Source organism: Anser cygnoides, chromosome 1 (assembly GCF_040182565.1).
Source record: "Anser cygnoides isolate HZ-2024a breed goose chromosome 1, Taihu_goose_T2T_genome, whole genome shotgun sequence".
In the NCBI taxonomy this organism is placed as follows: Eukaryota; Metazoa; Chordata; class Aves; order Anseriformes; family Anatidae; genus Anser; species Anser cygnoides.
The window spans coordinates 196,758,784-196,773,473 of NC_089873.1; the positions used below are offsets into that span (position 1 = coordinate 196,758,784).

General features: G+C 40.6%; 1 protein-coding gene and 1 long non-coding RNA gene across 7 annotated transcripts in view; one reads left to right on the top strand and one right to left on the bottom strand.

Moving 5' to 3' along the window:
* PDGFD (platelet derived growth factor D) overlaps positions 1-14,690 on the top strand; it is a 144,232-nt gene that overhangs the window by 31,621 nt on the left and 97,921 nt on the right. The gene's annotated exons all lie outside the window — the stretch shown is intronic.
* On the bottom strand, positions 334-4,838 carry LOC136789615 (uncharacterized). Its single transcript, XR_010828402.1, has 3 exons — positions 4,050-4,838; positions 3,805-3,939; positions 334-2,978 (listed from the first exon to the last, which is right to left on the bottom strand). It is a non-coding gene; the product is annotated as an uncharacterized lncRNA (long non-coding RNA).

A 14,690-nucleotide genomic window follows, 5' to 3' on the forward strand; every position in this document is an offset into this window, starting at 1 on the left:
GTGCACTCCACAGCGTGATCCTTGTGTGGTGATGGATCCTTGGAGCAGGGAAGGGAACCTGCAAGTGCAGCAGCATTGTCTATGCAGGACAGTTTTTCCCCAGTCCTCCCAACATTGCTCTGGGTTGTTCTGAGGTCTTTTCCTTACTTCTTATTCATTCTCTAGGCAGATTTCCCTTTTGTTCGAGGGTCACATTTTTCCTGATCCCTCTTGATTGTTTGCTGGGGGGCCTTCCCCCATACCTTCCCACAGTAGCCATACACAATAGAAGGTCTGTGCAGCTCAGCTAATGTTGTTTATTTTTTTTTTTCAATAAAAGAGTTCCCTTTTCCCTTCTCCTTACAGAAATAGGAGGGGAGGTGACAGGTGCTTCATCTCTTCACCATGCCAGGCAGCTAGCCAGCCATTCTGTGTGTCACCTTTTGAAAGGACCTAATAGTGGAGGGAAAAATGTCATCTTGAGACCTTTCAAATCTCTTTGGACTACGACTAGCAGATAAGAATCTCAAATAAATTCTATCTGGCATAAAAAAAGTCCTTCCACTTTTACTAGAAAATAAGAAGGAAAAAAAATAAAATAAAACATGCCATACTTGGAACATATTCTACACTAAGAAGCTGCATACCTGTTGTATTTTATATGTGATAGGTCAAAATGCTAATAGAAAGTTTAGCACTGTCTAATAAATCCTATGGCGTTTTAGAGTAATTCCTCTTGAACTCCTAACTTTTCTATAAATCTTGAACATAGGACACCTGTTCTGGAGGGCTGCTGTTACCGCCTGGCTTACTTTCTAGTGTTTATATCCTGCTTCACTAACTTTCCACAGTGGTATCTCATTGCATCTCTCTCAGTGACTTTTTCCCCGCCCCACAGATTAAATCCTGCCTTAAGATGATGATCCTTACTGAAAATAATACATGATCTTATCCCAGGATGGAGCTTGGCCTCGGGAGACATGATTTTGTCAAGCTCCCAGTCAGGAGGAGCCACTGAGGCATTCAGCAGGGACGGCTCCACACCCACGAACACCAGCGGTACAGGCCCTGGAATGTTGTTTGTGTCTGCAAAACTCTTTGTGCTTAAGATACACAGGGCCACCCTGGAAGAAGCAGACAAGATAAGCAGGACAGCTGATTCCTGCCTTGCTTGGGGAAGCCAAGATGCTTCAGCAGCTCCTGTTTCCCCACTGAGGAGATCACGAGAGTGGTGAGCAATGCCTTGCCCAGTCCCCTGCACCACTGGACACTGGGCACCCTGAGGTGCCCAATTTCGGGGTTGTGACTGTCTGCAGGGAGACAGGGAGAGATGGCCACGGAGGCTGGGTGTGGTGGACACCTGTTGCCGCTCCACCTTAGAAGCTGTGGTGGATGGGTGCTCAGGGAGCAGTGGTATGCTTGGCCTCCTCCACTCTGCCATCAGTCAGGAACAAGCAGAGTCTCACTGTAGTCTTATGCTGCGAAGTAAAGCCTTTTGCCTTTTTTTTTTTTTCATGAAACAGTGAAGCACTGAAGTTTTTTAGCAGATAAGGCCCTGAATAATTTCCATTTTAAAGCACACGAGCTTTACTTGAGCATTTGTGTCTCACCACCAGTGGCAGTATCTCTTGCTGCTGTTGCTTTCCCTGCAGTACTGAAGGGGTGGGGATTTTCTTGAGCAGACCAGTCAAGTAGGGTAGACTCGCTGCCTGTCACAACTGTATTCTTTTTTCTTGTGACTGAAGAGTTTTCAACGTGACCAAACTTCATGTATGTCTTGAAGTTTTTATGAAGTGGCATCTTTGAAGAAAATTGCTTTGAGTGTCTCCAGACGATGAGTTGCTGCAGATAGTACCGGCCCTGTACTCCAGTGAGGTAGCGTGCCAGTCCCTCCTTTCCAGCACAACGTGCAAAGAAACGTTGGAGTAGAGAGTGAAATGTGACCCTATTTGAGGATATACACCCCGGAGGCTGCTAGCTACATTGCCGCATTCAAAGCTTCCCCAGTGATAGCACTTTATCTCTCTTGTGCAGTAATACAGCAGAAATAAAAAATGACTGCATAACTGAGTGTCAGGTGAAATTTTTTCTTTTTCTTTTTTTTTTTTTTCCTTTCTTCTGGATACAAATTAAGCAGCATGAATTTGTCTTCTCAGACCAATAAAGGACCTTGATATTTTAAATTTACTGCTTGAAGAGTTTTAACAGAAAGCAAATATAGCAGTAGCCTGATCTCTAGAAGAGGAATCCTTCACAGTGACTTTGCTCATTTTCTTTTTTACCTAGGTGGGTTTATTTTTTCTTAGTCATAGCAATCATCCACAGACTTGATTCTGCTTCTAAGAGAACATTGAAGCAGTCCTGAATGCCTCCTCCTGCCTCCTCTTTTCTGTTGATTTTAATGCTAACTTTTCAGTCAATTTCATTTAAGTACATGACATTTTCTGTAGTCAAAAGGGCTGTCCAAACCTGAACTCATTCACTTTTCCTGAATGGCTGCAAGGGAGGTAGGGAAACATTGTTCCCATCACTTTAGACTGGAAAGTCAAGGTAAAAAGTCTCCTGGCTAAAATGCAGGTCGTAGAAAACCAATGACTTTTTTAAGAGTTTAAGTCAGCAGAACAGGGCTTTGACATCAGAATTACTACATTCATGTCTTGAGCTCAAGATTTAAACAGGTGACTTTTGTCTCACACTTCACAATTGCTAAATGTGCTCCTTGTGTGTGTGCAGTGCAGTGCTGTGTCCTCTGACTCTTTCCAGACTCCTTAGGTCAAATGCAGCTTGATCTGTGGTCTCTGCACCACGTCTCTCTGCTCGAGGACAGAGGAGTGATGCTTCAGGGTCGCACTGCTGCTGCCCTCTCTTCCTTACAGGGCACCATCCACAGCAGCAGCTTTGATCTGTGAGAAAAGACTTCCCCTACCACAAGCTGTCCAGTGTTGCAGTTAGCATCTCTTGGGTGATCCAGAAACTCCATGTTTGCTCAGATTCTGGATCTATGCATTTTCATAAAATAAAATAAACAAACAAGAATAATACAACTCTCCCTGGTTAATAATTATTTCCCATTCATTCAAGTCCTAACTTGCATGGGGACAAAATATCAGATTAACTGAAAAATGTTCAAAAGCAACATTCTTAAAATTTTGTTAAAGTCAGAACTCCCTTATATATGTGAAATATATTTTGCCTTCAGATATTTTTTCTGCAAGCTTCATCATTTAAAACAAAGTGATTAATTAAACAAAAGAACTTTGTCAGTAATTAATGACTTGATCTGTTTATTTCTGATAACTGTCTTCAAGGCTTTAGAACTACAGTGCTCATCCTCTCACCCTGTGTTTTTATTCACAAAATGAAATTAGAAAGCAAGCTGTCTGAAGTTTTTGGTTTGTTTTTTTTCTCAACTCGTAGTTGGTTTCAGCTTGGAATGAATTATTCAGTGAACCAAAAATATTTAAATAAACTGTCAAGAAAGATACATTATCTCTGTATTTGCAGAAGAGACTAGTGCTGTCAGAATCTTTTTTCGCACTCTTTATTGCAGGTGCTTAACCACTGTCTTCCATTTAACTTGTTACTAATAAACCACTTTAGTTATTTGACTTGTTTTAAAACTTTGACAAGCATGTTCTGTTTCAATTACTCATTATAAGTAAAATGGTATTAATATTTTGTTTTAATAGATACCATTGTTTTCAATGTAATTTAAAAAAAATATATATACAGACGCATACAAGTTCAATAGCCTAATTTGAACAAATAATGTATGATTTCTATTTGGTCTTTTTTTTTTTTTTTTTTTAATCAATTCTCACCCACCTGCAGGTGGCCAAGAGGCATCCTGGAGAGTTGGGGTCCATCGGATTATAGTTCTTAAACCACAGAGAGATGAAGCTTTTGAAAAGGCTTTGTCGTTTAGGTCTTGTCTTCACTGTACTCTTTCCTAGGAAGAGTCTGAGGGGGGCAATAGATAGAAATGAGGTGTTCTGGGCTGTCTGCCCCATGCATGTCCATGATACCGTCTCCTACTTAATTTGCAATATCCACAAACAACTTCAACCAACCTTTGAGAGTCTTTTAAATGTTTCTGTTTCAGGAATTCTGTTGCATCCCTAGTTCACTTTTTCCTGTAGCACATCAAAACTACTTCTCAGAGTCCTCGTGTGTGTAATCTACAAAGCACTCAGCAGCAAGATGCCCTTTCAAAGTGGTTTTCTATCCTTTCTCCTTCATTCATGAACATGGAAGAGGGAGTTTCTGTCTTGTGTTCTATAGCCTGGATTTCACCAAGTCTTCTGCCATTTCTTCCTCTTTTACTTCCTTTTGTACTGTGTTGCATTCTTTCTTCTGCAATTTGTTGCTGAGGATCCCAGATGCCAGGAATGGATGTGTTGTCACAGTCACCGCAAAACAGCTGAGCTGGGAAAACAATAGTTGAGTAAGTTTGATGGACTGAGCAAGTGTTTAATGAGGATCAAGGGAGCAGAGGAGAGGGGCTATAAGGAGCTCCTAAAGTACTGCATTTCCCCTCTGGCTCTCATCTCATCACTTTGCTTCATTCAAAAGAGCTGAAGCCAGCTGCCTTACAGCATTTGAGCACAGCAAGTTACAGCAGCTGATTCTCATCCCTGACACAGGCTGTGTATGCTCTCCTGTCAGTATAGAAGTGCCATAAACAAGCTCTAGTGGGGCAGGGAGAGCAATTCCCTGGCACAAAACTGGCACGGGCCAAGAATTCAGTAGCTTTATCATATTGCCACTGCAGATCCCACCATAAAATTGAGTGTGCAAGCTTGCATTCACTGTTGGGCTGATAGAGGAATCCATGAGCTCAGCTGAAGCCACAAGTTGCCCTAAACTGACGCAGACCATTTTTTAGTTTAGCTTCGTTTCACTAGCTGTTTTGGTCCTTGCGGTTGTCTTGAAGTTGTTTAGGGAAGAAGCTGCATGAAAAATGACACACTTACAAGGGAATTTACATTATCCAACTTGGTCCACCTATGCATAAATGCATCCCATTCTAAGATGCACAGAGAATGAACTCCTTTCCAGGGGAGCCTGTCTTTGCTGGTTACAGAAGAAAACTTGAGGTGGCATGTGTAGACAAGGTAACTCTGGTTTAGATCACAATACTTGAATGAACACTACCTAGGGTAATCTAACATCTTTTTTTTCTTTATTTTTTATTTCCTGCTTCTTTGGTGGGGACAATAAAGAAAGTTCTCTGTGTGGTTTTGAACTGGTACCTACCTTAAATTCAAACTGAGAGGAGAGGGCAGGAGTGGTCCATTCCCCTCAGTTAAAATTTTGGGTCAGTGTCGTTACATGACACAAATTATCCAGTGCAGTCTTTCTGACAAGAAAGCTTCAGCAACCAAAAAAGTGGCAGCTTCACCTTCTTTTGCTGGATTTTGTTACTTAAAAATCATGGCTCTTTGCAAGAACTTACATTCCTCTCTATCATTATGTTGATTTTCTTGTGGCTTTTCTTGTTGAGAGACCATACTGATCATCTTTCTGTTTCCAAGCCTACGAGGAATCAGTGGCCAAAACATGTCTCAAATCTGTTCAGCTGCAAAACTTCTGTCTTCCTCCTCTCATTTGCTGTGAAAGCTCTAGCCTTTCCACCTCTGTCAATGTCTGAGACATCATGCCTGTTGCTGAGGTCTGTGCTGGAGCCTGTGCCAGACCCAAACCTCGTTGGGGTCTGGCAGCTTCTCCTCTGACACATGGAGCCAAGCTCTGCCTCCAGACTGAAGCCCAGTGAGACCAAGAATAAGGACACCTCAGCTGAAGGGCAGGGGGTGAATTTCCTTTGGCCTGCAGAAGGCTTATTTTTAATTTTTTTAAGGAGCATACCCCTTGCATGTTTCAGTCCCTGGATGATACTAGATCGCTGCATCGACTGAAGCTATGGAAGTGGCCAGAGTTACAAGCAGCCTGTCAAAAGGAAAAGAGTATCAAGTTGTGGTACTTTGCCAAAATGCGTTAGGCACAGATTTTAAAAAGCCTTCTTGTCTGCTAAGCCCGTATGCAAGATGAAAGTAGGGGTGACCACAAGGTCAGGCACCAGACTGGAGGTTCACTCCAGCTGAGAGGCAGCAATTACAGCCTGACTGTAGGCAGAAGGGACTGCCAGACCATTTGAAAGCTCTATGAACAACCATGGTTTGTTCTCAGAAATATATATGTTATGACTCTTGTTTATTTTTCATTATGTTCATGAAGTGAGAGAGTCTTCACATCTCAGTTATTAGTTGGAACAAACAGAGTGTCTTTAGTTTTTCTTGTTTAAATATGTATAGCTTAATATGTGTATACTCAGATATAAGAAAGAGGTGCAAGGCATTTTCCAGTCCTCTAATAACCTGATCACAGGGCTCTCACAGCCTGAGTTGGCTAAAATAGTTGTCCCTATTAAATAGGCCTCTTCTTTTGCACTTGGGGTCAAGTAAGTGACCTTTATTCATTTGAATAACTCATACTGTAAGTGAGCAGCCTCACTGATATCATATGAATTAAGGTTATTTAGGAACAGAGGAAGCTGCAGGATTATATTAGTATCATTTAGTTCCATTACCTACAACACAATTGGGTCAATCAGTTTGTTGTTCACATTTTGTTTTTTTTCACATATTTTTTCACATTTTGTTTTTTTTCACATATTTTTTCACATTTAAAGTTGGGAGAAGAAACAGATAGCAGAGAGGAAACACAGTAAAGCTGTTTTGGATAAGCAGGAAATGATGGAACCTGCTCAAGAGGTAAGGGTTGGTTTTGAGGACTATGCACACCTTTTTTACTGGGTGGCTGTTGTACCCACCCTGCTCCATGGCTTTCCTTACACAATTATGGAACTGTTCCTGAGCCATCTCTGATTCTAAGAAGTCCAAGATGCAGATGTTCCCATATGGCTGGTCCATTCCCATGGTGGTCATTTCCAGTGACCACCCTGGGACATCCACCACCCAGCCCTACCTCGCTGTTGTGCTTCAAGGTTCCTTTGTAACAAGTGCTAGATCTCTTTCCTGGTCAGACTGGGATACACCCAGCTCTGGAGATTTTAGTTAAGCATCTAGCCTAGGGAAAACTTCTGTAAACTTCATCCACCATCAATGGAAAGAGCTATGCATCTCTGTAAGACAGTTCTTCAGTCCTTCACGAGGTATCCCTGGTAAGTGGACCATTGGGTGTTTCTGGTGCTCAGGTGACAGTGCAGGAAGCTTCAACTTGATGCTTGATTTCTTATGACTAAAGCAGGGCCATGATTCTTTGTAAAATGGAAAGGATAAAGCTCTGGGTGTGAGATTATGGCTGTATGTGTGTTTTAGAGCAATGATTTAGATGCTTCTTTACACTGTTAGAGAACAAACCACTGTCCTATTTCAGACATAGAAAAACAGATTTCCATTGGGTTTCATCAAGTGCTAAACAAACATGTTAAACATATTCTTTTTTTATTATTATTATTTCCTTTTTTTAACCCTGGTAATTTCCAAGTGGTTTTATTTGTAAAATAGTCACTTAATATGGAAAGGGAGAAATGTTATCATTAAGTTTGGGTTGCTTCAAGTTCAAGATTTTTTGTCCCATTTTTACATAGGAAATACATATAAAGTGCATTGCTATTTTTGTAGTAAAGGTTAGTGTTTCTTTAATGGTTAGCTATGCTCAAGAAGAAATTGCACCTACTGTGCTAAATTGTTATTCTGAAGCAAAATCCTGTGTACAGTAGTACCTAATTTGTGGAATTTACACATTTAGAAAGCATTATTTACATGGTATTTTATTAAAATAAATATTTCCCATTTAATTGGAAAAAATGCACTAAGTTGCTTTTATCATGAGGAAGAGAGGAGTTACAGACTGAAATTGTATGTTTATCTTCTTTTGAAGGCAAACCTGTATTAGATATAGGGTAGTAAAAATTGACTCTTACTGGAGTCTGAAATTGTGTAACCACATGTAAAAGCGTGCACTAGATGATATCTGGCTAATATGGGGGATTTTCAAAGGCATCGTGATTGTACAAAAATTCTAAATGTTTGAAATATTTGAAGTATCTGCATTATATTATAGTGGAACTAACTTACATATTATAACTGAGACTCTGCCAATGTCTCCGCTGCAGGAGTGTTCTGTTTTACATTCTCAAACACATGCCAGACTTCAACCACAGTACATTTTTCTTTTATCCTTAACATATAACCATGCTATTCAAATATGTGGATAATTTTAAAAAATGAGCTAGCTTTTGCCATAGCTTTTTACAGTTGAGACAAAGTACCCATCTTAGTCAGCATTTGGGCAGTTGTCTGTAACTAACTAATGTGAGAACTTACTGTTCTTTCGTAGTGTAGATTCAGTAATGATAAGGCTAAAGATGCCAGGCATTCACTGGAAATCAAAATATGGCTCCATATTAATTGCCTATGGGTTCTTTCTCCTTCCTCACCGAAAATGTCAGGAGACTTGCATTCCTGATATGAGGAATGTTAATATAATTTTCATGTTAAACTTATAATTACAGGGCTATCAGGCCTGTACTAGTTCTGTAATAACAGTTTGCTGTAGGTCTTACATAGATGGCAAATGAAGCCTAGAGTAGGTTTGAAGGTAGTAAATAACTAGTATGAATAAGAAGAGTGGAAGAGAAAAGGCTGATCGCCGCTAGGAAAAGAACATGTTAAAATCCTGTTTTCCCTACAACTTCCATTGCAATCCTTACTGGTCTTACACTCTTTCTGCATTTCAGTTCTCCTCTGTATGATGTTAATAACGTCCAGTATTTTTAGACTGTTGGAGGATTTTCTTCTTTCAAGAGTATGCAACAATGCCACGTGAATCAGTAACATCCCTCTTTTGCACAGACCTGAATCTTTTCTTCCAGTAATACTCCCTTGCCTTATTGGAGTTTTGTGTCCATACATGTGTTAAAGATTTTACAGTACTATGGTTGTGTTGGGCACAGGAATGTCATGGATATGTCCTTAAACAGACCTACTGTGACTGAAATTTCAGGCCAGGATGTTCTTATTCAGTTGTTTTTGTGTTATGGAATATCTTCCTGCACAGATAACATTATAAAATGCATTAAATACATAATTTGGTATTGAGCTTTTCAGTGGATTTGGAGATGGTGGGATTTCATCCTCTGAAGAAATTGAGTCCTTCTGGGTTATGCAGCAAGTATCTTGGAGGTGGTAATAACACTGGGTTATGATTCTTGTGGTTTTTCTTACTCTTAATTTATTTAGAAGGGTTTTGCATAGACCAAACTACTCTGATTTTTTTTTTCCTGAATGTCTATAGTCAGTATTAAAAAGGCCCCTCCAATCCATCCACCAACATGTTTTCTTTCTTCTGCAGCAGGATCATAGCATCATAGAAAAGCCCAGGTTGGAAGGAGCCTTAGAGACCATCTGGATGATCTTTGATTTCACTGGTGAGAATATGGGCATTGCTGAGACAAAGGCAGGTTGAGCTAGCATTATCAGACCATTCTCCTCTCCATTACCCAGCCATTTAGAAAAATTCATCATGTATAAATTTTGTAGGTTTGACTTAGTAGCAAACGTCATCCAGCTTAGTTTGTAGAAAGCTTCAGAAGTAATTTCTGACTTGTTCTTGCTTTTTTTTTTTTTTTTCCTGCCAAAATATCTGCTAACACCACCAAAGTCAGTTCTTTATTAGGCCTCTATGGTTTGCTTGATACTAGATCTTCTAAAGAGAAAATAGACTTACTTTCCTGTAGTTTTATGTAATGACCTAACTAAAACTATCCTGTCCAGGAACTATATTGAAAAAAAATACTGTTTGGGGTCAAGAGTAAATGCACATTTTAGGTTGAGATAATCTCACTGCATTACCTGTGGTATATTGTTCCTGTTTAATGAAATGCATTGCAACAAGTCCAGACTAGGTTTATGCCATCAAAGTAACTTGACAGATATATTTATCTACAAGCCTTTGGTGTAGACTAAGCAAATTGTAGTAGAAGGTCATGAAATTCAGAAGCTCTAACTCGGGTTTCTGTCTGAAGCTTGAGAGCAGATGACAGTTCAAGCAAGCAGAAGCATTCCAGTGTTGTAGTTTGTCATGTCATTGATCTTAGTTTAGTTGGTAATTGCTTTTAATGCACTGAAGATTTCCTTATTTTCTTCTTCAGTCTCATATAATGTTCAATATTACAGTGTTTATCACCCAGAATTTCACTTACATTCTTGTGGGGCATCATAGTTGAGCATCATATTGAACTAGTATATCATTTCCTTATTGAGGATATTTTTTAGAAGATGAAGTTGTTATATGAAAGAAGATAATTCAGTTTTCTCTGAACACAATCACAAAATATTTAGCAATTTTAAAAGTGTCTTGAAACCAATAGGTATTATTGCTGTTATTTCAGAAGTAGCTTTTGCAATCTTAAAGGGACAATGCCAGTCTACTTTTCATTAAGGCGATTCTCCTTTACTGTTGTAGCAATATACATTTAAATCCTAAAAGAATGTGGTTTGTATTTGGTTTTATTCTGCAAATCTACTGGGATATATCAGACTGAAAGACTCAAAGAAAGGATCACAGGATCCTTTCACAGGACCCAGTCACAGGTCCATTCTCTGGTTCCTGCTCAGGAAAATAATGCTGCTGTGGTCATGTTTCTGATACAACAGAGATAAGGTTAATAGGGTTCAAAATTTCTCTATAAGAAAAAGGGAAAGCTATTTTGTTGAAGTGTGTGAAACAAGCTGACATGAAAACGTATCCAGGTTTTATTAGACCTCCTCAACTTCAAATATACCTACAAAAAGACATGCTAGTTTTACTATGGCAAGTGGGTGCTTCTGGCCTCTGATTTGTGTACTACATGACACATCTGAGGGAGTTACAAGCTCTTGAAATGTGAATGGTTTGGTCTTTGTTATGTGTGTATGTATTGAGGGGTGGAGGTAATGCAATTGCAGGTTGACCTTTGGATATAGCAGCCATAGTAATTGCTGCTATAATAATCACCCTCCTTTCAATTCCCTGAGAGAATGGAAATTACAGTTCTATAGATTGTTTCTAATTTTATGCATGAGCTTTTTTTGAGCCATCTATCACTGAGGTGCATGTTGTCCCTTTAATGTGGCTATTAAACAGCCCGTGGCATGCACACTGTATTTGCTTGTGTATAGTGCTGGCGTATAGTGCTGACTGACCAGATGAAGCCATTGTCACATGTGCATCCTTCCATCTTCCAAGAGTTGCTCTTCACCTCTGACCATGACGAATGTTGGTGGTGAACACTGCTGCTTTTTCCAGTGGGGATGAATGGTGGCCCTGCCCCAGGCACTGGCCAGATGCAGAGTGGAGCTGCCCTCTGTAAGGACTGATCCCTGCCACCTTCTTATAGCCACTGTGGTGACCTGAAATGAATTTGCTCTTGCTGACAGTATGTTATTCTGGGTTGCTCAAAGGCAGGACTGTACGTATCTTCATGGGCATTGGTGTCATTCAGAACAATTTCTGACCTGTTGCATTTTTGGTTTGTTTGTGTTGGGTTTGATTTTATGTTTGGAGTAAAAAGAGAACTGGTGCTGGTTGCTTATGGTCACAAGAGAAGGCAGTGTCCCTCTTTGAAAGTTATTCAAGAGATATCTTACTGTGTAATTAAGCTTAGTGTTTTTGGACCTTGCCTTAGTCAATAAACTTGTCTCCTCCTGAGGTGTATAACCTCATTGAGCCAAACCTGGAGCTCTTTGCAAATTTCTTATTCAAGCAATAGTTCCATGGCCTTTCTGTGAACATTTTGCCTGAGAGAAATTGTGTTAAAAGACTGTAATGACTCCAGGAAGGAAGAAAGTGACAGTAGGCAGACATACAGATTCACAAAGCTCAGGAAAGCAAAAGGGCTTAGAGCTGTGCTGCGGCTGTGACTAAGCTGTATGGAAATGTGAAGACAGAATCGTTAATGTGGTGGAGCCAGGGAATGGAAAGCTGTGAGCAGATTTTTAGAGGGTCAGAGACGAGGTCAGAGAGTCAGTCGTGAGAGAAGACTTCCAGCAGAAGTTAGTGCTGGGATAGAAAAAGGTAATAAATATTTTGTAAGATTGAAAAGATTGAAAACAATGGGAGTGATGCTACCTCATGCTCAGTTATCCTGTGCCTCACCTTAGAAGCTTCAACTTGAATGATTATGGGCACTGTATTATCTTTGTGCTCCTAGAATTGATCCCAATGGATCTGGGAAATAGCATGCTAGGAGGTTATAATGGAGAAAGGTTGCATTGCTTCTTGTGCATGTTGCCAGTTTAAATACAAACGCAAGCAGTTAATCAATTTTCACAGATTGTTGTTTTAAATTTCAGGTTATTCTTCTCATGTCGTTTGGCTTTCTCTATATCCACTGTAGGACTCTTAAGTTCAAAAGTGTAGAGTTGACCTTTGTTTCCCTGGCATGAAGTGACTGTGTTTGCAACAAAGATATTGGTATTGCTAAGAGGAATCCTCGGGAACAGCTCTTGCTGCATCAAAAAAAAAAAAAAAAAAAAAAAGGAATATACAAAGAGATGGTGTATAGTGGTCAGAAAACCTGAGTGAAAAAACCTGAGTGAAATTTGGCTGCAGTGACATTTCTGGTAAAACTTGATGGATTACCACAAATCCAAGGCTGAGGCTTTGGATTTTGTTTCCATCACTGCCAATGAACATGCTGTTCCCCACATGTAAAGTCAATATCATGACACTTTCCCATCATTGTACAGTACTGCAGGGGTCAGTGGAAGGAAGATCCAAACTAAATCTGTGTACTTAGTTTATTAAGTATTGTTTTATTAAGTATTGTTTTATTGCTGGCTTATCATAAGATAGAAAGTGTGGGGAGGTTTCCCAGCTGTTTTCAGACACCTCCTGAGTGGACTCTCCCCTTTCTGACAGCTGAGGCTACATCACCCTTTCCGTCATACCGTTTGTCCCATGAAACAAGACAGATAGCCACAAAGTGCTCAACTTCTTTAGTGTGTGGCATTAATTCACCATCTGTCTGGCATCTTGCAGCTGCTAGAGATGTGTAATTTCCCTGCAGGGTAGAATATACTCACTGCAGCTGTGGATCCTAGGGTATTAGTGATGCTAATATGGGGCCACTAGCTGGAAAGGATATTCACATCTCAGGCAGGCCTTTTGGTTTGTTATCAGAAATGCACATTCTTTGAAGTGACTTTTCTGATATAGGTTGTCTTCATTTATATTGTTCTAAGCTACAGTCCCTTAAAGTTTTTCAAGCAGCTCTTTATCATTGTGGAAATATATCTCCAATTGAGAAGAGCAGATGGGCAACTCACTTCAGACTCGGTAGGGAATTAGGTTTGTGAGCCTGTCTTATAAGCAAGTTGGATTTAGGGTCTGGAGTTTGCCCTTGGTTTTGAAACAATATTATACATTTTTTCCTGCCTAGGAGCAGAAAAGCTAACACAGTAGTTTCTATATGTGTGCAGTTATGGTACAGTGAGTATATCAAATCTGTGCATCAGATACATTTCTCTCTAACTGGGAGTGTCCAACATGTTCTCTCTTGCGTCAGCCAAGTCACAAACCATTTTTTAATAGAGATCCTGACACTGTCTCTCCTGTCTCATGTTGCATATATTTATGCACATAGACATATTTGCATATATCTGTGAAAAACTGCATCACAATTTTGTGTAGAGAAGCAACACAATAAAATAAAATTAGCCTGTAAAAATTAACCTGAGAAGACAGGAGGCTGCCTGTAAAAGTACTAATAGTCTATCTGTAGACAATAAGCTAACACCTCTTCGTCCAGTTTATAGGATTCTTCCTGTTTATAGGATTCACTTAAAGTGATGCTTAAACAATATCATGTGTCGAAGTACTTGAGGAAGGAACGTGAAGGCTTGGGAGAGGTTTGCCAGATTGGTAGCTCCGTCCGTGCAGTCTCACTGAATGCATGATGGCACTGCAGGGTGGCTGCAGATGTGCAGGTGTCAGAGCATCAGTGCATTGTGCCTGGGCAGAGGGGCAGAGTGCTCATAACCAGAAGGGGAAGGTGGGGAATGTGGTAGTGTAGGACTGCGACATTAGGAACAGGAGGAGTTTGGAGATATGCACTTGTGCAGAGTGATTTTAGCAGCTCGATTCATTCTGCTGTATTCCTGAGAGGGATCCCCCCATCCCTCCACCTTAAAGACCACCCACTAGTCTAACAGCACCTGCCTACCTTCACCCTCCCTACACAAGCAGCTGCCTTCCCCACCACCCCAGGGCAGCAGCAGCTTGCTCCCACCTTTTATCTACTTAGGTAGACATCTCTCCCCCAGCAGCTGCAGCTCACCCCTCCTTCTTCTTCGTCCCTCTCCCCCCCCCCCCAGGAGCAGCAACCTCCTCCCATCTGCTCCTTGGAGCCAGCCAGCATGGCCCCCAGGCCTGCGAGCCGGCACTGGAGGAGGCATTTGGCTGCTCAGACAGCCATTCTTTGTGCTGCCCAGGAAAAAAGCAGCTGGCTGAATGGAGGCACTGGAGTTGACTTGCTGGCTGCCAATTGGGCCATGCTGTTTAGCACATTCCAGCTATGAATAGTGTAAAATGATATACCAGCAGTACAGATGTGGTTTGCTCACTGGCACTTTGCTTTCCAACATTCCTGGTACATGCCGCATGCACATTGCTCTTTTATTCTTTTTCTTTGATTAAAAAATGCTGCA